Raw genomic sequence first — 27,333 nt, forward strand, 5'->3', positions numbered from 1 at the left:
TTTTTTCAAATCCAATAATCATCTCCTGACATACATGTTTGGAATCTTAGACTGATTTCTCCCCCCATTCTGTGAGTCAGTCTCTTTGCTTCAGTTTATGCTTGCAAAGTTATGTTTCTGAGAAGTTGCATGCAAATCACATTTTCCCAATTCTGATACTATTTTCCCATTGTTCCACATTATATGCTCAGGGGTGATTTATCTTCATTTGTGATTCATTTTCAATTGGCACCAGCTCCTCACACTCCAGTTTGAAGCCTCTTGTCTCCCCAGACTCTGTCAAATTGTAAAAACATACTTTAAAGTTCCCTTGACATTTGAAGGCACCCCCACTCACCTATTTTATAAAATCAGACTTTTAGTGCTAAGGCTTTCCTACAAGCAGGGGATAGAGCTGTAGTTCTGGTTCAGCAGTAAATACCAAATAGGCTTGCTTACTTTCCACGGAATACCCCACAGGCTTTCAAAAGCAAGGCAAAGTGATGCAGAGTGAAGTTCAACCTAAGCAGCTTGGCGTTGCGTGGGCGAGGGGCGAGGGGGAGGCTGTGGGAACACGGCAGGGGGCAAGTCATGGGCCCCCCCCACCCCCCGCCTATCCGCACTGGGTCCCTGCAAGCCCTCTGATAACACGCCCAACAAACTCATGTAGTGGGGATCAGCTCTGCTTTGCTTGAGTGGAAAGAGGTGCTGGCTCTCCATTCGCTATGCACACAAGAAGCATAGTGATGGCTGGGGTCCCAGGTGCCTCGGGATGCCTACGTTTGGGAAGAAACGAGCAGATGCAGTTTGTCCCATCTTTGGCCTCAGACTTGCTGAGAAGGAGCTCCCACGGGCTCCTTCTCATGCCTCGTTTTGACACCCACAGAGTGCTGTGGACCGTTAGGATCTCACAGAAAGGCACATTCCTCTGCTTTCCTCAGTGAAGCTGTCTCCCTGCAAGGGATGTGACCCAGCCAAGGTCATGACCCACAGAGACGTACAGGCGAGCCCAAGCCGTGGCCACACTCACCCACCCGTGTGGGACTGGGGATGACTTCATCCTTTTTCTCTTCCCCTTAGACACTCGTCCTGTCTGCACACTCAGAGCAGCTGTGATGGCTGCAAAACATCCCAGGAGGAGGCCAGCGTGACCACATCAGTCAGCGGGCCACGGCTGAGCAGTCAGCATCCCGACCACCCTCTGCCACAGGACAGCCGGGGCATGGGGTTCATGCCCCGCGAGGCTGCTGCCTCCATCCACCAACTCCTCAGCAGCGGACGTGTGCCCAGCTCTCAGATGCTCAAGCGACGTAGAAAGACGATTGGGGGTAATTATGGATAGCGATCCCGAGTGCGAAATTATAACCCAGCTGAACCTCTCCTGACTGCTTACCGGGTGCCCTACACGGCGCTAAGCTCTGTTTGTGCCTCATCTTACGCAATTCTCTTGGCTCCTTCTGAGGCAGAGACTAAGATCATCCTCAGCGGGGACCGGAGGGGAGTAGCTCTCTGTGTCTGTGTGTGGGGGGAGGTCATTGAGGCCAAGTTAAAACATTGATGGAATGTGTTTTTTCACTTTCAGGGTGAATATCTTTTTATTGACTTCTTTTGGGGGGAATAAAAGTCGTCTTTGTACAGATACCTACTTTATGAATAGAAGAATGCTAATTTTAAAAACACTGCATTTTAGACAAAGATCTAGGCATTTCTGAGAAGTAGCCAAATGAAAGCAGCTTCTAACATCTCTTGTCCTGGCATCAGATGCTGGCTACTCTGCAGAGCTTGGAGGGCTTCCGAGTGGCCCAGGATGGTGTAGATACTGCTACTGCATAATTTAAGTGACTGTCCTCTACATCTGAGTTCTTATAAATTCTGGAGCAAACTAGTTTAGAAGAGATTTGTAGCTCTATTAAAGTCTAGTGAAGGGCACAGTACCAACTGGATCAGGCTGGGGTAGGAGGTTTCTATTGCTCAAATTCTAGTCATTTCCAGACTCCTACTCATGTTTTGGCAGCTCTGTGATTAGAGCATAAGGGTTCAGCCTTTACACTGTGGCTCTGATGGTCTCAAGTACTTGGAAATGAAGTATAAGATGTCTAAACAACTCATCAAGTATTTGATGTACGCTATGTGCATACCACGAAGCCAGCTTTGGTGGTGTTCAAAACTGTCCAGCAGGGCCTTTGTCTTCACTCCGCTTACACACAATTCTGGGAGATAAGACAAATTTGGTGAAAGACAGCTGGAGAACACGCTCAAGTACGTAACCATGCAGGGTACCGGCTGCAGATGAACAGTAACTGTAGAACGCATGGAAGAGAGGAGGGGGACAGATGGTGAAGGAGAAGGACAGGCTCCGGAGGCAGAGAGAAGACAGGGCACAATGAACACACACCTCGTGTGTGAATGGGCCCAGGGTTTTCTAGAGAACTTGAGCTCACTGTGTGTTGGAGAATCATGGTAAGAATGGTGGAATGTCTGCCCTGGATAAGCCAAGTCATAGGGACCCAACCCTGTTTCTCAGCAGGAAAGAGTCACTTAACATTTCATTCAATCTATATTTATTGGCATTTATTGATTTATAGGTCTCATGCTGGGGATTCAAAGAGAAGACACCACATGTCAGGTCTCAAGTAGCTCCTACTCCATAAATATAAGCAGACCGATGAACAAATTTCATGGAATGCACATACTATGACCAAGTTGTAAGGGGCTAAAGAGGAGGAAAACTTCCAGCTGAGATGGGGCAGGGGTGAGGGAACAGGAAAAGCTTTGAAAAGATGATGCTGGAGTTGTACAGTAGAACACAAGCGGATGCGGGGTCCCTGGGTGGCTCAGTTGGTGAAGCATCTGCCTTCAGCTCAGGTCATGATTCTGGAATCCTGGAATCGGAATAGAGCCCAGGGTCAAGCTCCATGCTCAACAGGGAGTCGGCTTCTCCCTCTGCCCCTCCCCTACTTGTTTTCTCTCTCTCACTCGCTCACTCTCTCTCTCTCAAATAAATAAATAAAATCTGTAAAAAAAAAAAAAAAAAAGGACACGAGCGCATGCTAACTCACCAAGCAAAGGTTAAGATTAGCACATGCTAGACAAGAGAACTGTACGAGCAGGGACGTGGGGAGGTCAGTATCCAGGGGTGTTTGAAATGAGGGTAATTACCTGGAGGAGGAATGGAGGGTGTGTGATCTGGGAGGGGGTTGCATGGAGGAGGAGGGTGGTAAGCAGCAACAAATACAGCAACAAAGACACGGGGACTTACAAGCTATCGTAAGGAACTAGGACTTCCCATTCTCAAAAGAGGGAAACCATTAAAGGTGAGAGAGCAGGAGTGACATGCTCCAGCCTCAGCCGGCAGATAGACAGAGGGACACGACACGTCTGGTATTTGAGTCTGGAATCTTTATAAGATAAGTCAGTGACAGGAACTTTCTGGAAGGTCATCCAGGAGACCTGAAATCCCCTAAATGTACACTGATGCAAACCTGGCGCAGAGCAGGGAAGAGGAAGGGCATCCCAGGAGGGACTCTGAAGGAAGAAACAAGAACTTAGATTAGATCTAGACCAGGAGAGCAGAACGGGCTCCTGTCGGCCTGAGAAGAAGGAATGCAGTTGGGAATTAAAGCCAGGGAGGGCAAGGGGGGACCAGGAAGTCACATTTGGAGAGGCTGGTTTTGGGGGATAATGGGACATCCGTGAAGGACTGGACAGTGGGTGACAGGTCAGGGCTGGAGGCACTCATTTTGGAACCCGTGGCAATGGGAGGTAGGCCTCAGAGAAAGACGAACGAATTAAGACCCAAGGGGCTGAGGACTGCGTGCCCTGGCACCCACCCACACTTAGAGGCCTGAGGAGGAAGGACATCAGTAGTGAGACATTTGGGGGACACTAGGAACACCATGGAAGTCAGAGAAAGGGGTCCTTCAAGGAGAAGAAGACAACACGGCCAGAAGGCAAGGAGGAAGTGGACTGAGGAAAAGGCTTTGGAGTCGACAAGAACGTGGCCCTTCCTCTGGGGTCCCTGGAAGAAGGAGGTGGGGAGAAGCCGGACAGAGGGAGAAGAGGCATGCGGCAGGGCCCACAGTTATATGCAGTGTGCCTGCAAGATGAAAGAGAAAAATCTGACTGGGACTGGGTGGACAGATGGATGAATGGATGGGGGGATGGACGCAGACTCTTCTTTAACAATGGAGAGATCAGAGCATATTTAGAGAGGGAAAGGAGAGAACAAATGGGGAGGGCCTAGGAAAGATGGTAAAGGCAAAGAAAATAAACCAGGACACAAAATTCTGGGCTTCTGGAGGAGATTACAGGCAAAACAAAACAAAACAAAATTAAAAAAAATAAGATAAAATGGCTCAGGGAACAAAATGTTACCCCTGTTTCTCAGAAAGTGGGAGAAGGAAGAAAAGGCATCCACAGGCTGTTGATCTATTGATGTAAGGTTAAGAGTAATTGCTTAACTCATCCCTTCATTTTGAAGCTATCATGAAACAACCCAGATTTCACAGTTCCGTCCTCAATAAAATGCCCACGGACAACCCTAGGTAAACTCTGCTGATATCCAGCCATCCAGGCAGGTACATATTTAAGCTTCTGTTCTTCTACAGCAAAGAAGAAATGCCACTTAATATTTCAGTGAAGAGGCTTTCAAAATTGTATAAGATAATTTCTCTTTGGAAAATAACTCCAGTTATCCTTTAAAAGATCTGAAAGCAGTTCCTAAGAAAACCCTTTCAGTGTTGAACCTCAAACTGTCCATCTCAAACGAACTGTGCTGCATAGGGAGTCGGAATGCTGGGAAGCCTAAGAAGAATCAAGTGCGTGCTCACTCTAAGCATTACCGTCTTTGGAGATGGTTTTAAAATACCATCACATAAAATGCTTGCGTATCATATTAACTCTTCTTGCCATTTCTCCTAGACAAAAGAGCTTTGATTCCACTCAAGTACAATGTCAACAACGCCAGCAATGAGAAACATTTCGCCAACCCAAGTTTCACTCACGGATCGCAGCAGAAACAGGAACTTGGAAGCCGTCATCCGCCTGCCCATCCCTGCGGGACATCGAGGAGGGCGCCTGTTGTCAGTGACGCATGGGCAATCCCAGCGTCTGGATAGGTCCTGAGAAACTCCTGTGCTTCCTGGCCCTGAGTCATAAGGAACTGATGGCATTTCACAGCCCAGGAAGAAAGGGAATTACTTAAGACAAGGCTGGACGCCGACTCTGAGAGTAAGTCATCAACCAGGAATTCTTCACTATTATCTCGTTTTCGGTACTCGTAAAAACGTCAACCATAAATAATGAATGCATGACTAAAAATACCGCTCAAATCAGCGTGGTGGCAACTAAGAGATAATACAGTCAGCACACAGTGGCCATAACTTCACCTCCTTCTCTGTCTGGCCATTCACTAAAATTCCAAGAACTAAGAACGAGGCCCACTTCCTGAGCTCCCACAGTGACCCAGTGACTCAGTGATGGGCTCTTGGAACTTGGTAATCTCTTCAAACCAAAGACGTGAGAATCAGAAGGGTCTCTGAGGGCCATGAGGGCAGCAGGCCGTGGTGGAGGGCTGCAGGAGAAAGAATCTGATGCGGGTTCGAGTCCCAGGCCCTACCCTCTGGTGGCTCCAGAGTTCATCACTGAAATTTCTTGGGCAATGTATTGCATTCCTCCAGGCTTCACATCCTCATCCACAAAATGAGGATGGCACATATAAATCCTACACATCATCGGGTTATGGAAAGAATCAAAGGCCACCATTCACGTATTCTTTTCAAAATAAGGCCTAGTCTATGTGCCAGGTGCTCGCCTCAGCACTGGGACGAAGATGAACAGGATGAGCAAAGTTCCCCACATGAGAGCACTCACACACAGCCTGGTGCATCGTGAATGATCATTTCCGTCCTTCCTTGTGCTTCACACTCTCACCTAGCACACACACACACACCACTGTGTCACCACTGGGCTCTCCTGGATGCTTCCCTTGGTTTCCCCACCTATCCTTCATATCTTCCACTCCCTGGTCCATTGCTGCCCTCCATGGCCAACCAGGAGACATCTCTGTCCTCTGACTGGCTCACCAACAGGTACAGATCTTTCAGTGTTTGGGACCATCACTGAGTACGTTCCACAAGCTAGGTCTTGCCATAAGTGCCTCTCAAGTGTTTACCTAGTTTATTCCTAGAACCACCCACTGAGTACAATGAACTATCATTCATTTACAGTTTAAGGAAACTGAGACACAGAGCAGTTAAATAATCTGCCTGAGACCACACAGCTTCTGTGTCTAAGTCCTGCCTCCTTGCCTCCTCTCTTTCCAGTTAGCTCTGGAAGACCTTTCTCATTCTATAATCAACTTCCTCTCCTTAAATCTAGCCACACCTGAAGGTTGGAGTCAAATGCAAACACTCTGGTCTCCATCACCTCTAAATCACCAAGAGGGAGCTCTACGTGGGGTTTAGTGGTAGTGGGGGTTGGGGGTGTAGTGTGTTTATCTGCAAGGGGACACAGAGAGCTTAATGAGTCTATAGAAGTGCTTTGGAAAACCATTATCAGTATGTAGTCTTTGCCTACAACATAATTTAAACTGCAGGAGCTCTAAATGTTTCCACGGCTGCATTAGCTTTTCTCCTCCTGAATTCATCTAGCACTTTGTTACGTGCCCAGGACGTATAGACCCACTGCTCTGACTAGTCATGCTGGACCATTTATCATGGTCCTCTATCAGGCTGAAAATTTCTTAAAGTTGGAACCTGGGTCTTGGTTTCCATTCTGCTTAGCACAGGGGCTCATGCACAGTAAATCACTGATAAACGTCCGCTGGGGGAACCAGAAAGAGAAAGAATGAATGAGCAAGATTGTGGTGCATGGCCAGATTCCACCCTAATCATTAGGGCAAGGACTCCAATCCATCCAGGATGACCACAGAAAGCAGGAAGCCAAGCATACAGACTGCAGGGCTCTTCACAGGCCCTGGCTGAAGTTCCTCCGTGCAGCATATTCCCAGAATGTGAAATGGGGATTCAAGGAGTCAACAGACCTAACAACCATCCCTCATGAACTGACACCCACTGTAAGTGAAGGGGCCCACCTTTACTTAAATAAACTAACATTTAGTAGATAAGATTTGAGAACAAACAGCCGTAAGATAAACCAGTGGGGACAACCCAGGCAGACATTTTGTTCACATGTTTATGGGGAGGGCTGTGTGCATGTGTGTGTGTGAGTTCATTAGACATCCAAAAATGAGTATTTTTAGAAAGGGAATGTTATGCTGTGGCCTTGTACTTTTATTGTATCATACATTTTACTCGAGTGTTTAAAAATAATTTTTAATCTGTCAAGACTCTTACATTTAAACAGCATTTTTTTTTTTTTTTTGGTTATTTTGGTGGATGGAGGTGGTATGTGGATGGGAAATTAGAAGAATAAATTCCAGGGCGCCTGGGTGGCTCAGTTGGTTAAGCGACTGCCTTCGGCTCAGGTCATGATCCTGGAGTCCTGGGATCGAGTCCCGCATCGGGCTCCCTGCTCGGCAGGGAGTCTGCTTCTCCCTCTGACCCTCCCCCCTCTCATGTGCTCTCTCTCATTCTCTAATAAATAAATAAAATCTTTAAAAAAAAAAGAAGAAGAAGAAATTCCAATAGGGACAAAAAACTTCTTGGGAGTTTGAAGTCATTAGCTTTCTTCTTCTTCTCCTTCTTTTTCTTCTTAACTTACTGAAACTGTTATCAAGATCATTACAGAATTACATGCAGTTATCAAAAACTAATAGAGATTCTTTGTACAATATGTCCAGTTGTCCCAATGGTGACATTTTGGCAAAACTTTAGTACAATAACATCACGACCAGGATGTTGACATTGATGCAATCCACTGATCTTATTCAGATTTCCCATTTTAATTGTACCCTTTGTATGTGTGCATCATTAGCTTTTTACTTGGAATAGCTTATATTATTGATCTGCTGTCAATCATTCCAATTTATAATTAATACACAACATCTGATTTTTGGCTCTTACAAAGTGGCAGGCATGGTGCCAAGAACTTTACATTCATGATGTCAATTAATCCCCATAACTTTCTTGCCTCCTCCTTCTGGTAATAGAAACTCTGCCTCCCCCACTGGCCAAAGGAAGTGCCTTGTTTTTCTCCAGCCAAGAGGTGGGGACATGTCTAAATGGACCACCTCTCTGGAATGTGACCCTGACAGGAGGATAAAAGGAATGTCCTTATCAGACCCTGATGAGCCTGTCCACTGGTTCTTCCAATAAGACCTGAGTGGCCCTGGTCCCCATCTGTGTGAGACCTGGTTCTTCGTACTTTTTCCTAACTCGGTCAGCTACTCCACATCCTTCCTGTAGACCCCCTTTCTGAAGCAGGCAGGGTCTGCTCTGATGCCTGTGGTCAAGCCCGTCAACGGAGTGCGTGCTGGGATCATGAGTCTCTCTTTAGAGCAGGAAGCAAGCCAAAGAAGCTAGGGAGGCTGCCCAGGCCACATGGCTAAGAAGTGGCAGAGCGTGGACATAGAGCAGCCTGCCTGTGTGCAGAGCTGATGCCTTAGCCGCAGGGCTTACTGCCTCCCACGGCGTGTAGGGCTGGACAGAGGTGGCATTTGTGACACATGGTCTCTTCTTTGGGATATTTCTAGGTGGTAAGTTCAGAGTGGATACTTGGTCAGGGCTATTTTCTCAGCACAGAACACGCCTCGCTAGGACAGATTCCTGTTTCCAATGCCATTACATAAGTCCCCTGCCAAATGACATCTAACACTCACTGATTAAAAGTATCCCTTCAAGTCTGTCCTTCCCTGAACCTCTCTCCCCAGGGTCCAAGCACAGGAAATGTTGTTCTACCACTCTTGACATTTACTACAAAAATTTCTTACAAATAAAAAGAGAGTGAGCCAGAGAAAGGGGGAAATGCATACATTAAACTTTTGAATCACCACGAAGCATTTCTTCGGCATTACTCGTGCTTTTACAACTGGTCTTCATCAAAGGGTTTTCATCTGCTCGCCAGTGTGTCATCTGTCCTAATGACTCACGATGAGGGCTCATTCCTTTCAGCATGATTTATACTAGCTTATCATTCCCTTGTTCTCCAGGGGGATGCTGAGCTACAAGCGAGATCAGCCCATGGAGGAATAATCGCGAACCAGCCAAGTCCTCATGTTAAGGAAACCAGCTAATGTGCTGTCCGCAAATGAACCCACTGGAAGACTAGAAGGAGACACCTGCTTACTGTCACAAGGTAGACTAGATAAGCAGGGCACCACCCATCCCCAGGAGAGAACTCAGTCCTCTGATAGCCTTTAGACTCACTTTCCTTTAGAACATCTTTGGGGGAAGGATGTGGGAGTCTTCATAACCACCCAGGTCATCCTTGCAGAGGGGTTCCTGGGTGCAGGCACCATATGGGGGTGGGATAAGCCATGCACAGCCATGGTTCCTGCGTGGCCTGAGCTTGCCCAGGTGTGGTGAGAGAAGCTTCACACACGAGTGAGGTAGGTCCCAAGCCTTCCCGTTTCCTTCCCAACCCTCCCGCAGGTCCACCAGCCCTCAGCATCCTGTTAACCGCCCAGCCTGAAGCTCAAAGAGAGGTCTGCACACAGGCAAAGGATGTCTGGGAGTGTATGAGCCTGGGCATGGTGGCATTGTCTCTGCCACCTCTACCAGGAGCCAAACCCACATAGTGTGGACTGCCCAACGGCCTCCTGAGTCCAGGGCAGGGCAGGGGAGGTAGGCACTGGCAGGCTCTATCAGGCACTTAGTGCCCTGCCCAACAGCAGCTCCTTTTCTATCTCCTTACACCAGCCTGGTCCTCCACAGTGGCCCTCAGCCCTGTTGCCTAATCAACTTGCCTGGGACACTGAACAAAAAAACACTGATGCACAGACAGAGGTAAATCCAATTAGCCTCTGACCTAGGGATTCTTGGTTTTGTTTGCTTGTTTGTTTTAATTCTAATATGCAAGCAGGATGGAAAACCATTGGTCTGGCATATAACAATCATATTATCTGAATGAATGAAGGGATAGGTGTTAAGCACAGAGTCCCATGACCCTGTCACAGCGGAATAGCAAGTCCAATGTATTAGGAAGCAACACCAACTCTGGGTTTGTCATCTGGAGCTTTGCTTCAATTTCCAACTCCACCACCATGTGACCTAGGTGAACCTGGGCATGCACCTCTCTGCTCTTCAGGTCTGCGTCTGTAAAATGGGTCACTTGGACAAGATGAATTTGAGATGTCTTCATTCACCGTGCACTCAAGCATCCAACGCCATGAGCATCCACTGTGTATGTGGCTCTCTCCTGGGTGCTGGGGATTCAGCCAGAGACCAGACCAGCACCTGCCCCTCCAGGAGCTTGCACCCCGGGAGACATTCTCCTTCCACTTTGGACGCTCTCCAAATCTAGAGGTCTACTTCATTTATCTGAATAATAGCCCAGTTCAGAGAAGCAGAGATCATGCCAAGTAAGAGTAACTGGAAGCAAGTGTCCCCTTGAGTCCCTGGAGGGCTGATGGGAGATGAGGTTAAGTAGGAGGGTGGATCTATCCAGAAATCTCTTTCCTATTAATATCAACACTGCAAAGGCCAGTTCTAAAGATTCATTTTAGCATATTTATTCCTAACAAGTCCTGTTCTCGTGGCTTTGAGGTGGGAATGACAATGATGACAATAAAGGGACTGTGGTTTTGCACTTCCTACTTTTTGCAGACACTCCCTAACCTGCTCTTGGCAGCTGCCCACTGGCTGCCCCATGCTCCCCAACCTGCCGGTGCGTCCCTGTCCCACGTCCACAGCTCTCACACTGCCCCTTCTTCCCCCAACATTCCACGTCCTGCATATGTGCTCCCACCTCACTCTACAACGTGCCTGTAAAATGCAGTGACACCCAACGGTCAACCTCCACAGACAGACCAGGAAGGACAGACATGAGACAACATTGTCCTCAAGCCAGGATGCCAGTTACGCTCACTCCAGTCTTCCCACCAAAACCTCCCGAGTAAGAAACCCCGGAACCTCCGCATCATCTGCAGCTCCGGGGTCAAGATGGGCCACTCAAATGGAGATGGTCTCTTCACAGCCCAGAGAAAGTGGGAGCTGCACTGATGTTAGCAAAGTAACGCTTTCTGACCCAAATAAAACTTAGAAGCAAGGGCTTCTTTAGGCACACGAGAATCCCTTACTTTCTCCAAGTTTCTCAGGCACACAGAAGTGGTAACGTACTTCTATGCTGTATTAAAAAATTTTTTTACTGACTCTTTAAATAAAACTCTATGCACAATAGTAAAAGAAAAATGGGGAACTATGACCTGCCATTAGGAATTACACCTCGTGTAAAATACCAGAACTGCTTCACGAAATAACTTTCATCCATCAACTGTGGAGGTGGGCAGGGAAATACAACTGTCCTCATTTTATAGAGGTGAGAACAAAGATAAAAATATATAAATGCAGAGGTTAGAATAAAAAAGAATCAGTCTTTCCAAGGATTCAGGAAAAGACTCAGCTGAGCAAATGATGCCAGACATTTATAAGCAGGAGATTCTTTAACCAGAAATCATGGATTTCTGGGCAAAGGGAAGTGTCCTTTCGAGTACCGACCCTGAGACAGCTAGGAAGCGAGGTATCTGTCATATTTGCTCAAGATAAAGGCACTCCCAAAGAGAAAATGCTTCTCAATTTTCACAATAAGGAGATACCAGAAGGATCTTTGATCATATATCTATACACAGTTTATAGCGATATCTACACATACTGTAAAAGAGTCAACTGTTCACTTACAGCATTTGTTTGGTTACATAGTTAAGATGCATTACATTAGCTAATTGATTAATATTGCTTTTTCCCGTTCTCACATCTCACAAAACACTTATTTGAAATCTTTGTCCTCGGAGTCTTTCTGAGTCACTTCACAGTTTTCTAGACTTAGCGTCTCCACCTGCATCTGAACAGTTCAAGATTCAGCAACTGTCCCCTAACCACTTCTTAAACTCCTCGACCTCAGTGGCCACAGTTTCCACGCTGGATGAGCGCCACCGGCTCGCACGCGAGCCCCGGGCATGTCCCTCGGGGCCTCTGATGCCTGCTCTGGACTCCTCCATGTCACTCTCTGTGCAGCAATCAGGCTGTCATTTTTTAAGACACAAATTTCACTCTGCCACTTCCCACAGTGTGCAGGACAGAGCCCGAAACCCATCCGAGGCTTGGTGGCTGTGCTCTTTGTGGGTCCTCAGCCTCCAAGCCTCTGCCCAGCCCCGCTGCCACACCACCAGCTCCCGCCCCGCTGCCCCTGCAGCCTTTCCACCCCTGCACCCGTCTCCTCCCGAAGGTGACCTGGCAGAGACGCACTCCTGCCTTCCTCTCGTTCACACTCTCTTAGGCGCGTCCAATGCTTATAACCATAGAATTCATTGTTTGTAGCCTCCCCTCTTCGTCATCTCACTGTCCCACTCGGCTGCAAGTTTTTGGGGGGCAGGACGCCTTCTCCTCCCTCCCACACTGTACCCCAGTGTTTGCACCGTGCTTACTGTATGGTAGCAGGTCAGACAAAGTGAATGAGTAATAGCAGCACCAGCTAACATTTAAGGGACACTTATTATGCCTCAGGGTCTACACTAACCCCATTCATGGCTTATTGATTTAATTCTAAAAACAACAGGAGAGTCTTGATGATCCCCATTTTGCAGACACCAAGCCAAGGCTTCGAAAGGTTAATTCCTAAATTCACACGCCTCAGCCTAGGCTTCATCAGGATGATCACATCCCAGCCCGATGCTTCCAATTCATCTAGTAAAATAAATAACCTTCTTGGATATCTGAGCAAATGTGACACAGAAGAAAAATACTTTTAAAAAGGCCCGCAGAAGATCTAAGAGGACAAACCAAGCTCTGGAGAGTCAAATAGTAAGTTTATAAAATGAACTGAAACCTACTCGCTCCAAAAACCCTGTTGTCAAAAGTTTTGTAAAGTTTGTTTATTGAAAGAGGTATCACATGCTTTCCTTAATAACAAAAGCAGCAAGTCACTCGTATTTTTTTGTTGTTGTTCACTTAAAAGTTCTCAGGCACATGATCTGGTCTGAAATAGCTAAATATTTCACTAGGGGAAAATGCAATTCTAATACCTGTATTTTACATGTAAGTGTGACATCCTGATTTCTTCTGTTCTCCATTGCAATAGCCCCGAGTGCTCCCTGGGCACTGTCTACACAGGGGTTGGGGGGGGAGCACTTCTTCCCCAGCCTCTGTGGGAATTGAGCCAGTACAGTGACCCAGCTGCTGACATCTACCTGTAGGAAAGGTCTGAAATCGTCACAGTGCGGCTTGGTGGGCCAAACACATAATACTGAATATTTCTTTTAAAAAGTAAACTGAGGGATATAGAGCCAACCCATTAGCAGTGGCAGGAAGTGGGGACACCCCACTGTGAGGGGTCCCTGTAAGAACACAGAAATAAAGGGAACAGACATTTAGTCTGCAGGTTAAATTAGTCACATTGATGAAAAACAGAGGCATTTTAGTGGACACTGCAGTCCCCTTTACAGAACGCACTGCCCCCGGGGTCTGGAACTAGAAGGTGAGGCTGGAGACCTTGGAGGCTTGGCTGAAACTGCGGGCCAGTGGGAGTCCGATGAGCATGACCACTGTGGCCCAAGGAGCAGCTGGGACTAGAAAGGGCTTCTCCCCATGGAAGGCAGAAGTGGGATGTCAATGAAACAGACAAGGAGTAAGGGGGTTCATCCAACACAGCTGCAGAGAGAAAAACACGGGGTGTGGAGCCCACCAAGTTTCTGTTCCCTAGAACGGGGCCCGCTGTGGGCAGGAATGGCTTGTTGGTGCCCTTCTGCCTGCACTGAGTAAAGCTCATACATTGAGCATTGTTGTAGGCCTGGCACTGGGAAAAACACAATCCACTCAACTGTAGGAGGTATCATCCCCATTTTATAGATAAGGTGCCTCAGGCCCGGAGAAATTCAGTGTTGGACTAGCATCTCACAAAGTGTAGGGACTGTGGGATCTCCAATCTGATCTTCCAGTAAATTCTGGATTTGCTGTCCACCACCAGTGAGTTTGGTCATTGAGATTCAGGCCTCTGAATAATTTCTGGATGTGCAATTTCCGGATGACCTCCCAGAGGTGATGGCCCTGCCTTTGAGGCCAGCTGCCACCCCAGGTGACCAGGTGACACCCGAGTCCCACCATCTACAGTGGCACAGCAGATCTGCCACACGTGCATTGTCTCCACGCGGCTCTCCAGATCTGTCCCGGGAAAGCAGGACAGATCGCCGCAGCCGGCGCTCCAAGCTGCCTGCTGAGCATTCTGTACTCGCAGGCAAACCTGGGTGCACATTTGCATTTGAAAAGTTGATTTCTGTTCCTGCCTGAGATTCTCATAAATCAAAAATGGTCAGTGTTTACAGCAGAGTCCAAAGGGAAAGCCGCTGGGAGAGCCCCAAACACTTAAAAATTCTATATGGGAACCAAGAAAACTTCATCTGAACACAAGAGACTGGAAGAACTAACAGGCCCGCTTTTCATCTGCTTCTCATTTAGAAAAATTGGACTACTGGGGAAAAGGGTAACAATAAAAATTGGAAGCAAAAAAAAAAAAAAAAATCTTTAAAGGCAAGCAGATCACCCATTCTGAAACACATAGAGGTTGATGCAATCCTACCCTTTCTCGAAGGCCAGTTAATTGTTTGGATAACCTGTCAGGCTGTGGGAAGGGTGACACAGAAATCTGACAGAGGGCTGGTGATCATGGCCACAGTGCCCACGAGAAGAGCTGTCATTCAAAAGCAGGGACCATCAGTCTTAAGACAGATTGAGTCCCTGTGACAGAGCTGTGGCAGGAACAGTATTTGCCTCTGTCAGGCCACCCCAAAGGCGGAGGAAGACCGTCCATAGATCGCTCTGGGAAATATATAATTGTGTAACATGTCATGTGTATTTAGTTATATATTTATAGATATATACACATGTGTACACACATATATATACCAATGTACTGGTGAGTTTAAAGAAAATAGATTATACTTAGAAAAAGGCAAAAAAAATAATTATTTGGAGAAGATGGCAGGGCAAAGATGGAAAGAGGAAGAAAAGTATGTCATTTACCTAGTTTTCCCTGTACATTAATCAGAAATCTTAATTTATCAATACTCCTTAGTATTTGTTTTAAATCAATTCAGACAAGCCTGTCAGTTGCTATTCTATAAAATGGGGCTGGGTTTAAGCACTGCAAAGAACAGGGACCCCATAGGACTTCTCTCCATATCCCAACCCCCAGACACTGTCTGAAACAGTCTGTCGAGCAGATGCACGGATGAACAAACAGGAACGAAAGAGCAGAATACATGACATGGAAATCAAGTACTTTAATATCAAAATACGAAAAATAAAAATGGCAAAACATACCTCAGATTAAAAGTTCTTTTCTTTGTTAATAAAAAAAATAAAGATTGATGATCCTTTTAATTAATGGAGTATTTTTTAATACTCCACTTAGAAAATTTTGAAGGAACCAACATTCAAATATTACCTTCTAAGGAACCTTAATTTCTGTGTTTAAATCATAACCTGTAGATGATTTTCAGGGCATAAATCAAGTTTGCACTACTGTAGAATTTTTTTGCTAAGTCACTGAAAATATAGCCTGAACTAATAGGTTTTTCTAAACAGAGCATGTTGGTTACTAGTTCAACCTAACAAAATGAACGATTGAGTACTATAATGACTGATATTTATGTAATATATAACTATATAATACGTTAGGAGATATATTTCTCTATGTTCATGTCAGTATAGAAATTTAATGACAAATATATTCTGAGAAATCCCACTCTTTATATAATATTTGTATTTGTATTTCCACTTATAGGAATACCATGCCAATGATTATTAAAAAAATGATGTCGATTCATTGAAATATTTATCCAGTTCCTGTCATTGGCAACAAAAGGTGCTCCCTTTCCTTAAACTCATTCCAATGACAGTGTCCTCTGCAAATCAATCAGGATTTCTATCTAAAGGATGTCAGAGGGAAAGAAGGAAACACACAATGGGGTTCAAAAGGATTAGTACAATCACTCTTTGTGGACAAAAAAATTGTGTTAGGTTTTACCACAAAAAAGACAGTGTTTTATTTTTGTGATCTATAGTATATATATATAAAAGAATATGAAAAAACAAACACTCATGCACCCATCACTGGGTTTAAGAAATAGAACATAACTAGCGTCCTGAAGGCATCTCAGAGCCTTTCCTTCCATCACCATGTTTGCTTTAAAAATTATTTTCAAAGACTTGAAGGGGATTAAGGCGATGGTCATGTATCATTGTGTCATGAAGACTCTCCAATTTTTTAAAAAATTCTTTACTTAAATTCAATTTAGTTAACCTACGCTGTATTATTAGTTACTGGGGTAGAATTTAGTGATTCATCAGTTGCATATCACACCCAGTGCTCGCTCCATCACATGCCCATCACCCAGGCACCCCATCCCTCTAACCCCCTCCCCTCCAGCAACCCTCAGTTTGTTTCCCATAGTTAAGAGTCTCTTATGGTTTGTCTCCCTCTCTGTTTTCATCTTATTTTATTTTCCCTCCCTTCCCCTACATTCCTCTGTTTTGTTTCTTAAGTTCTGCATATCAGTGAAATCATATAATTGTCTTTCTCTGACTGACTTATTTCACTTAGCATAATACTCTCTAGTTCCATCCATGTCATTGCAAACGGCAAGATTTCGTTCTTTTTGATGGCCGAGTAATATTCCATTGTATATATATACCACATCTTCTTTGTCCATTCATCTGTCGATGGACATCTGGGCTCTTTCCATAGTTTGGCTATTGTGGACATTGCTCCTATAAACATTGGGGTGCAAAAGCAAAAATTAACTATTGGGACTTCATCAAGGCTCTCCAACTTCTAACAAAAATGCCATCTATGCCTCAGGCTAAGAGTTGATGCTTCTGCTGTGATTCTCTCCCATGAGTGGTATTCCATACTTGCTTTATTGTGTTGGCCATGAGCTTCCCCCGAGCACACACATCTCCCTTAGATACACAATCTCACATATTTAAATCTCCCAACAGAATAGAATTTTAGGTCTCCAGGGAGTAGAGCTCCGAGCCACATGGAAGGAGTTACTCACTCAGGGTTTCCTGGTTCACTAAAATACAGCTAAATATGAAATCTTGGATCTCACAGGAATTGCCTAACTGGTCTCGATGCTTAAATACAGTATGTTATACGTGATCCCTCATCTAGTATTGTTAAGTACAATTCCTCCCAGTATGACCAGTTCAAGAATTCCTCTGGGACAAGTAAGAATGTATTCTAATTCAGGAAATTACTGAATGGCCATACATCTTAGAGGGGAAATGTGCCCCTTGACAACCATCCAACCCAGTTCCTACATTGATAAGCCATTGTTTTCTTTTTTTCTTTAATTTGGAAAATATCTTGTTTTTAAATTTATTAATTGAAGTGCAGTTGCTATATATTAATTTCAAGTGTACAACACAGTGATTCAACAATTATACACATTATGAAATGCCACAATAAATATATTACAATATAACCAACTATATTCCCTACACTGTATTTTTTATCCCTGTGACTTACTCAGTTTACAACTGGAAGTCTGTATGTCTTTATCCCCTTCATTCATTTCAGATTACAAATGAGAAAAATCAGGACTAGAGAGGTTAATTAATTTGCTGAAAGTCACAAAGGTTACAAATACCAGAAATTTCATATTTCTTCCTTCTTGATCCAATGTTTCATCCCTATACTACACTAAACCTCTTTGCTCTTGGGGGAAAAAAAGAGCAATGATAGGCATACATCATACTTCCCTAAATGGTCATCTTCATGACTTCTATCAATATGAATTAGAATTGCTGTTCTGAAAATAGAATAAAATAAAGAAGTATTAGTTGGTTGGTGGTGGGGATATTCTATAGATCTGGAGGAAAGCCATTAATTTATGTGTCTTTTTTAGCAAACTTGAATCATTTCTGGGATATAATAGAGCATAAATAAGTTAATTAACAAATTAATAATATATGACCATCTGCATCAACCTTACATTTTGGTTCTACATGCAAAAGTTACTTTGAAAAAGCATCAGTTTTGAATAAACAACTTTCTAAACAAAAAGAGATTTGTGTAATGCCTATGTAGGTAATTGATGGTCCAATGTGAAAATACAGACTTTTGAATGAGGAAGTATTTATAGAGCATAAGAAGTAATCAAGTCATAAGCATGACTATATTTGGTATACAATAATAAATTTGACCCAAAATTTAAGTGTATTTTAAACATAGTTATTAAATTGTAGGGATAGTACTTTTAGTTAAGTTTTTAATGTCATTTATATATATATATATATGAAATTTTTTTATATATATATTTTTCCACTTAACCAACCTCCTAATATTCTATATATTTTATCAATATACAATACCACCAGGACTTCAGTAAAAATGTTAATAATTCTTTACTTTGTGAAAACCACATATAAAAACCATACCCCACAACTCCTAAGGGAACTTCTGTGGCATTGAGATTTGTCACCTGGGTGTTGCTTGGTTACTAATATAGCGCAGAAGGAATATCCATTGGAGTCTGTCAGATTTTTAAAGAAAACCAAGAAACTGATCAACAAAACCCTGTAGGCCAGTTAAGATTGAAGAGGTAGCCTTAGAAGTGCTGTGAAAATAACTTTATGCGTAAATAAATTGTCTCCCATAATAATTCTCCTGCTGTTGAGGTTGCTCTTATATCGTCTATCTGCCCACATGTTTTTCATAAGGAAGAAAATCTTTAAAAAATAAAGAAATTCTGTTCTCCACTTATGTTAAGCCCACTTCAACCCACAGTGAAATCCACCAGCACACTGAAAGAAGTGACTGTTTCATAACATTTTTAGATAAATGCCCTTCTATTTTTGTCAGGTGTACTTGCACAAGCATGGCTAGCCTCAGCGTCTTTTCAGGCTGTGGGTCTTTGAAGAATTTACTGCCGCTTTCCTTTAGTCTGACTAAGTCTGCTTATCAGTGGAACACTTGCCTTAACTTGCCATTGTCATTGGCATGGAAACAGCTCTTGAGGGACACGTGATGTCTGGACTCTAATTCAGAGCCCCGGTTCTCATGCCAGCAAGACTGGGATCAATTCCTGCTTTCATATTCTGACCCCTAAGTATCTGCTTCCAGGTAGGAATGCAGGGACATGTTTGCTTTTAAAAGAATAAGAAGATTTGGGTCTCTATAGAGAGGTTTCAGAGTCAGGCTTATATCCTGTACTCTAACAACTGCTCAGGGACAGGCTCTGGCACACCTCTGCATCCCCATGGAACCTGTCGTGAATGTGGGTGCTCAACAGGGGACCATGGAGTGAAGGCCCCAAGTGTGAGGTGTTAAATTTGAGGAATACAATAGCCACCAACAGGCAAAGCAGAGCAATGATTAGAAGTGTTCCTGTGTTTTTCTCAAACTTCAGGGTAACCAACAGTTGATGAGGAAAAGTTCTTCTCTGCAGAAGAATTCCAGCTAAACAATGCAGAAGGGATGATAGAATTAGAACTTCACCACTTTGCAAGACCCAAAGAAAGAACTGATCCAAACAGTCGTTATTAATGGCCACTGACCCTGGTAGGTTAAGACTCACATGGGGTTTTATGACAGAAGCCTCAGGATGATCCTTGAACCCAGTGATCAGTCCAACATCACAAAACTCCCAATGTGATATAAGAGGACACAGCATCATCTGTGAGGTAGTCCTACCAAAAAACCAGAACCTGCATCTGCTCAAGCCTGTAGATCTAACTACTGGTTAACAGAAAACACAGGGGCCAGAGGAACGGGCTAGATAATCCCGTGGGGATGCAATCAGCAAACTAGCATATGAAAAATTCTACTGGCAGCAAAACCTGGTTTCATCCACAGGGATTGCAAAATTTCAAAGGCAAGAATTAAAAAGAGAGACCATTTAAAAAGGCTTAGCTGTAGCAACCAAATGTAACGTGGGGAGCTGTGTTTATACACGGCTTTAAACAATCTAACTGCCAAAAAGTGTTTCAAGCCTTCTGGAGAGTTAGTCTTACGTCTTACCAGATCAATGAGTCATGATGTCCCACAAACAGAAGCACTAGGGCCTTTCTGTCAAGGATGAGACAACTGGAAAAAGGCAAGGGACTTGCCATACATACACCAGCCTGCACAGCATCTGTATGTCATCACTGCCTGCCACACCACAGGGAAGGGGCAGTCAGATGATGGCCACAATGACAACACCCCGCTTGCCCCCCAGGCACCGGAGACCACCTGCACATAACTGGGACAACCCATTATTTTCCATTTATGATGCAGTGTTCTGGGGAGGAGCCCTGAGGATGCGCAGGATTTTCATCAGAAAATCATAAATCCAAGGCACAAGAAGTGAAGGATTGGAAGTGACGTAATTAGACTTGGAAATCCACTTCCATATCAAAGACCTTGTCAAACCCTTTAAACTTTAAAGAAGTCCATTCAAGGACACCATACTCTCAAACTGGAATGCAGAGGGGTACTGTTTTAGAAAGGCTGATCTTAACCAGTCAAGGCACTTTAAAGTTAAGTCAGGTTGGGGAACAAAAAACTCTAAAAATGGTGTTCTGACCTTTTCCAATGTCTTTTATAACTTCAGAGACTGAAATGAGGAGGGAAGCTCAAGCAAACATAGTTCTTATTCAGCAAACAAAATTTCACCCAATTAGAAAGAACTTAAATGTTAAGAGACTTTAACCGCATTCGGAAGGGGTTTGGTCTAGTTAGAAGATGGCCGAAGTCCATCAACTGCATGAGTCTACAATCACGCTCAGAGAATTTTCAACTGTCCTTCCCTACTTCATCAAAGTGCAGAGGGGACCCCTCTGATACAGCCCAATGCCCCAAAGTAGAGGATGGAGCTGACCATGCTGCCGAAATCAGACAACCTGAAAAGGTGTGGTCACTTCCTGTAGGAAAGGCCATTCCCATGGGCAATGCATTAGCTAAGACAGAAACCCCAAACTAGAAGGATCTGGTGGGCTGGCATTTCCCTGCCAGTCCCAACACCATCCAGCACAACTTTCTGCCATAATGGAAATGTTTATATAGCCATACGTGGCAATAAGCATGTGAACTATAACTAGTGTAACAAAGTAACTAAAGTTTTTATTTAATGTAAATAGCTTCATGTGGCCAGTTATGAATATAACTCCTTGTGGAATATGTCAAAAATACAATCCTCAGGCCTTATAACTGGAGATTCTGGTTCAATAGAGAGACATGGGGCTAGGTATCTGCCTTTGGAACAAGCTCCTCAGGTGATCCTGGTGCTGGTGGTCCCGAAATAATGCACCAGACTTGAAGGAGGACAGGAGTCTCTGTATGCACTCCCAGCAGAGGGAGCACCCATTACATGGAGACAAGACAGACTACAGAAAGATGTGGAATAGGGCACCTGGGTGGCTCAGTCGTTAAGCGTCTGCCTTCGGCTCAGGTCATGATCCCAGAATCCTGGGATCGAGCCCCACAATGGGCTCCCTGCTCCACAGGAAGCCTGCTTCTCCCTCTCCCACTCCCCCTGCTTGTGTTCCTGCTCTCGCTGTGTCTCTGTCTGTCAAATAAATAAATAAAATCTTAAAAAAAAAAAAAAAGACAGACGTGGAATAGGGCCTAGAGCAAGCCTGGCCCCACAGTCTCACCCTACTGTGTTCCCACCCAGATACCACATGAAACACTGACATTGCCTTGGGTTGTGACAGCTATCTAGACATTCTCAGGGTCATGGCCAGGGCCTCACGATGTCCCATCCCACCCCAGGCTGGTGCTCTTCAGCTCATAGCCCCCAGCCACTGCTATACTTAGGCAAAATACCCACAGATCCCAAAGAAATGTCATGCCCAGTCCCACATGATAACCTTCCACAGGTCACCTTCCGGAGTGGATTCTGTTAGGCCCAAAAGTTGACCCTCCTGCAAGGCTCTGAGGACCATGCCCACTACAATCTATGTCTTGGTGTCCCCAAACCTTGCTCAAAGGGCAAGTTCTTGGTCCTTTGTTAGGTTTTCTATTCTGATCAAAGATCATCAATCTTCTAGCATTTCATGTCTAAGAATGATCCTTTCCATTACCCCACACATTCAACTGTTCATCAGTTTCTGCCCATCCACCCCCCCCCCACCACCACCACCAACATCTCTCATCTATTCCTTTCTGTGGAGTCTCCATTGCTTGGGGCCATTACTAGCTCTTCCCTGTTCACCAGCGATAGCTTCTTATCCCACCCACTCTTTACCACCCCCAATCTCATCTTCACATGTAGCCAGAATGTTATTTTAAAAACTAAATTTTATCATGTCATTGCCCTGCTTACAGGTCTTGCTCCCATGGGGTACCATTGTCCCTATGAGAAAATACTTAGGTCCTTATCATGGAGCACGAGGTCCTATATGGGCTGGCTTCCAGTTCCCTCTTACTATCCCCCTCTTGCACACTAGCACACCGATTTTCTTAGTGTTTGAAACACTTCAAAGCTCCTTCCCCCCTCCCAGGACTCTTATGCCTGCTCCTCCTTCTCTGGGAATCCTCTACCCTCTGCCCTTCTTTAACTGGCCCACTCTGATTCATGTGGGGCTCAAATGCTTCGTCACACAGCTTCCTTTCCTAGGCCAGACGGTCTCACACTTGTCTTCCTCAGCTCTTAGCCTCACTGTCTTTTATTATAGTTTTGTGATGGCCTGTTTAACATTGAAGTCCTTGACTGACCTCTAAGAGGACAAGGACTTGACCTTGTTTTCTCTATCTCCAGTGCCAACCACAAGTATCTGGTATTAAATAAATAGGTGTGAACAAATGACTAAGTGAATAAAGACTAAAGAATTATTACTGATTAATTTATTACTAATCATTTGAATTAATAAAGATTTGTGGATGGTAGAAGGGAAGCTGAGAGACAAAACCATGAAACAGAGTAGAATTTCCGAGATGTGGTTTTGTCCTTGCTAGTTCAGTCATAATTAGAACCATTTGATGGATTAAAGCTGGAGGTTCTAACAGGCAGGCTGGACTTCCTCTGCAAGAGTAGAAATGAAAAAAAAAATAGCACTCTATACACAAAAACTTAAAAATTTTTAATCCCTGAAGATGTCAATATTGTGAAATTAAGACTATTGCAGCAACAGGAACCCAAAGGATTAGCTAATCCTTTCCAGCTCTTGTCAGAATTGGGCTCTTTGGCCATCTTCAAGACTCATGGGCAAAGATTAGGCATAATCTGATCTCCACTAACTTAGGAAGTTTGAAACAGGACATAGTTTCAGTGAAGCCAAGGGTATACTTAGGTGAAATAACAAATACCACTGGGTCCACAGGAATAGGGCACTGAGTCATTCAAACCTGATTATCAAAAACAACAGCAGCTCTAATCTTTCAGCACTCACTATACACAGACTTTTATTCCTTCTTGCAAACGAGAAAACAGAGAATGTAAGCAGCTTATTGTTGGAAGCAAAGCTGGGTTTCAAAGCCTGGTTTCTTGATTCCAAACCCTGTGTCTTCTCCCGAAGCTTTCTCCTTGAATAATTAGTGTCTTACACCATCCAAGACAGACCTTCACCCTCCTGGTGACTCACTTCTGGCTTGGCCCAGCCTGTCCACGTTCCATCATTCACTCATATGGTAAGTGCTCATTGAGTGCCTACCACCAGCCAGACGCCATGGAAGTGGGTGGAAGGCAAGCTGAGACCCTGGCCCTGGCCTTAAGGACATCTCTGGTTGGTGGGAGAGGGAAGGGAAGTCCAACGGTGGGAATGAGAACTGTGGCAAGCACCTCTCCAAGATCGGGTGTCGAGCAGCACAGGGGGAGGGTTCTGGATATGGCCTGACAAGGTCACTGCACAGCAGGACCCCAGCCACACCGGTTTAGGGCCAAGCGCACCCAAGCACACAGGCCGGTGGCAGTCACCTCAGCAGCCACACCACCTCAGGGGCTCACGTTGTTTGTGGGTCCCATTCATGAGAACTGCGAGGAAATTTCCTTCTGAACTTACAACGTTTATTTTCTGTTAACCCAAGCATAGGACTTTACATTTATCCCCATTAAATCCCATCTTGTTAGTTTTGGCCCATTGATCCAGACTGCTGATATCTCTATAATCCAGATCCTGCAATGCAGAGCACTTCCCCTCCAGCTTTGCACTGCCAAGAAGTGTGATCTATGCACCTTTTATGTCTTCATAAGGATGGCTCTGGAAATTGTGCGTCATGCCGAGGCCTTGTACACAGCCCTAGGGCCACTGACTGCATCTCAATCCAGCTGTCCAGCACAGTTTGGGTCAACACGAACAACAGATTCATATCCTCTGGGTAGTTATTTGGACAACTACTAACCTATCCAAAGCATCTCTGCACCAGCTACATTTCTCCCTCCCACATCATGATACCCTGAGAGATGTCATCACATAAACACCTTCCCAGATATTTACACCCATGTCCAACCAACTTAAAATGTCCTTTCTGCTACTATTTGAGTGAATATTAATTAGATTTGCCCCTTCAGAGATGTCTGGAATTATTCCAGACAGAATTAAAGCCAATGCTAGAGTTCTTCCAATGCAGAGACCCGGCAAAAATAAATTCAGCAGGCCATGGACTGCCCCCGACACCTGCCTTCTGTCAGTGAAGGGCCAAGGCTTAAAAACAGAAAGCTCGGTAAGTTTGAGAGATTTGGGGAGTGTGATCTACTGCCATCACTTCTAATTATCCTAAACTGGAAAAACGGATGTCTAAGCTGGCCAGCCTGTCTAATAAAGCATTTTGATCAAAGATGCAGTTGCACAGAGTACCTGTTTGAGGGATGGCCTGAGAGTCCACGGGGACCCAGGAGAGTTATGGAAGTCATAAAGCGGTCCCTGCAGTTCCGTAGGCAGACAGCAACACTGTAAAAAATGCTTCTCCAGGGAAGCTTTGAGTCTCTTTAAACATTCAATTATGGCTATACAAACACATATTTTAAGTGAACAGCATCCGATCTTTGCACAAATTAGGGATGCTAGGAGGCAAATAGAAGAGATTCCCTGAAACAACTATTTAATACAAATTCCAATCTGTTTCATGAAGAATTGGTGTATGTGATGAGTTTTTGATCAGGGTTAATTAGGTGACCCTCTTTTAGCATTAGCTGTGGATTATGGCTCTTATGATTGAAGGAACTGAGGCCACCTTTATTTTGGTTGTGATTTCCAAGCAGGTTTTTAATTAAAACAGATTTATGGATATTTAAAGACCCAGTATTCAATGGGCAGAGCTTTTTAGCCCTTTGAAAGTTGCTGGAGGTCCTTCTAAAACACATTTCCTTTTTATTAATAATAAATACTCCAATATCCTTCTTTTCAACCATTTTTAAGTTTTGATGGATTTTTTTCCCTTCAGTGTAAAAAGTTTTCTTAATTTTAATAGTAATATTTTCTTTTATTATGTTATGTTAGTCACCATACAGTAACATCATTAGTTTTTGATAGTAATGTTTTTGGGGTTTTTTTAAAGATTTTATTTATTTATTTGACAGAGACACAGCAAGAGCAGGAACACAAGCAGGGGGAGTGGGAGAGGGAGAAGCAGGCTTCCTGTGGAGCAGGGAGCCTGATGCGGGGCTCAATCCCAGGACCCTGGGATCATGACCTGAGCTGAAGGCAGACGCTTAACCAACTGAGCCACCCAGGCGCCCCAATAGTAACGTTTTCTTGTTGTAAAACATGGATGAAGTAAATGTCTTCCATAATCTTACTAGTCAGCGATACATGTACACGTGTATAATTTTAAAATCAAAACTGAATACCCTATAAAATATTATCTAACATGCTGTTTACATTGATTACATCATGAATGCTTTTTACAACGATGAAGATCCCCACCATCGCCTTTAATTGCTACATAGAGCTCTATTTTGTGGCTAAGTCATAATTTAATCAATCTCGTATTGATTTAGGTAAAATATTCTACGGTGAACATCCCTGAACACAGGGCTGATTTGCAGCCTATAGGCCAGATGCAGGGCACTTACAGGTTACTTTCTGGTTGGCCAGGCTCTCTACTGTGCTGGTTAAATATTCACATTTATCTTGCTTGAACATTTGAGTTCTTAGACCTTAATTTGGATAAAGTCCCTAATTGGATCTATTGGGCCAAAGGCTGTAAGAATTAAAAATTCTACTTTCTACTGGACAATGGATTATATTTTGTGTCCAGCAGCACCAAGAGCTGGAAGCATACAAGCATTTTACTCTACCCATAAAATTACAGATTTTTGGTATTCATGGTCTCAAAAGTGAAGTCCATATGAAACATGTAATTTTTTTTCAACAAAATATTATGCTGAAGTATTTGGGGGGAGTGCAACATTAAAATAGTAATATTGGCATGTTCTAATTATGAAAATGTTATTTTTAGCAGGGCACAATCTCTACAACTGCTGTAAGTAGTATAATTAAAATAAAGCCATAGAATGTCATAGGAGCATATCAAACACTCTCCATATAATTTCTAACATGTAGGTTGACAGTGAGGTTGGGAAGAGAGATATAAATCAAGAAGAGATAGTTTCATGTTTTCAACTTTTTAAATTTTGAGAGTATTTTGTGAAAGGCCCAGAATTAGAAGTGAGCAAATTAAGGCAGCTTTTTAAATGATCTTTTATACAAATTAGCCACTGTCAAATAGTCACTGTGTATTATACTACCTGCCTTAGTAGAAGAAACCATTTTCAAAAAGAACCACGAATGAGGCTATTGAGCCACTTCAGAGACTCAGAGAACCAGAAGGGCGCTAAGAGCTGCATTTCTATATGGAAAAGCATGTCCATTATAAAGCTAAATGAAGCAAGTTATCAAATTGCGCACAGGCCACAATATCCGCTAGGAAGACAAAACAAGCAAAGCTTATTTATAAGGAAAACATGTCTTTGGACAATCACTAAAATATTCATCAGGATTGTGTTTGGTAATAGAAGTATTTTCTTTTGGCCCTTTGATCTTTTGTTCCCCTACAATTTTCAATTTTCTGCACTGGACATGTATTCCTTTTAGAATAAAAACAAATAGATTAAGGTTTTTATTAAGTTGATTTCTATTCCTCTACCTGCCGTCCTACCACCATCTACAGGTCTGGAGTTGGCACCACTCCTGGTGTTCACCACATCCCCCAACACTCTGACAAAAGAAGTGGTTGCCCAAATCCAGCAGCAATCCTAAAACCCCATCAAGGCCACGCATCTCCACCAGAAGCCCTATTCTCTTTTGATCTTTCAGG

At 44.0% G+C, this 27,333-nt stretch overlaps 1 protein-coding gene and 2 long non-coding RNA genes across 10 annotated transcripts in view; 1 reads left to right on the forward strand and 2 right to left on the reverse strand.

Moving 5' to 3' along the window:
- ADAM12 (ADAM metallopeptidase domain 12) overlaps positions 1–27,333 on the reverse strand; it is a 347,363-nt gene that overhangs the window by 227,439 nt on the left and 92,591 nt on the right. The gene's annotated exons all lie outside the window — the stretch shown is intronic.
- On the forward strand, positions 1,036–11,191 carry LOC135364814 (uncharacterized). 2 transcript variants are annotated; one of them, XR_010412621.1, is made up of 3 exons: positions 1,036–1,307; positions 9,089–9,234; positions 10,186–11,191. It is a non-coding gene; the product is annotated as an uncharacterized LOC135364814 (long non-coding RNA). The 2 variants fall into 2 exon arrangements; XR_010412620.1 differs by lacking the exon at positions 1,036–1,307 and adding an exon at positions 6,920–7,054 and having other exon boundaries at positions 10,186–11,179.
- Positions 2,524–6,516, reverse strand: LOC135364813 (uncharacterized). Its single transcript, XR_010412619.1, has 2 exons — positions 4,983–6,516; positions 2,524–2,861 (listed from the first exon to the last, which is right to left on the reverse strand). It is a non-coding gene; the product is annotated as an uncharacterized LOC135364813 (long non-coding RNA).

This window comes from Mirounga angustirostris, unplaced genomic scaffold, assembly GCF_029215605.1.
Source record: "Mirounga angustirostris isolate CCGP_5_RB_7025 unplaced genomic scaffold, mMirAng1.0.hap1 SCAF_6, whole genome shotgun sequence".
Taxonomy (NCBI): domain Eukaryota; kingdom Metazoa; phylum Chordata; class Mammalia; order Carnivora; family Phocidae; genus Mirounga; species Mirounga angustirostris.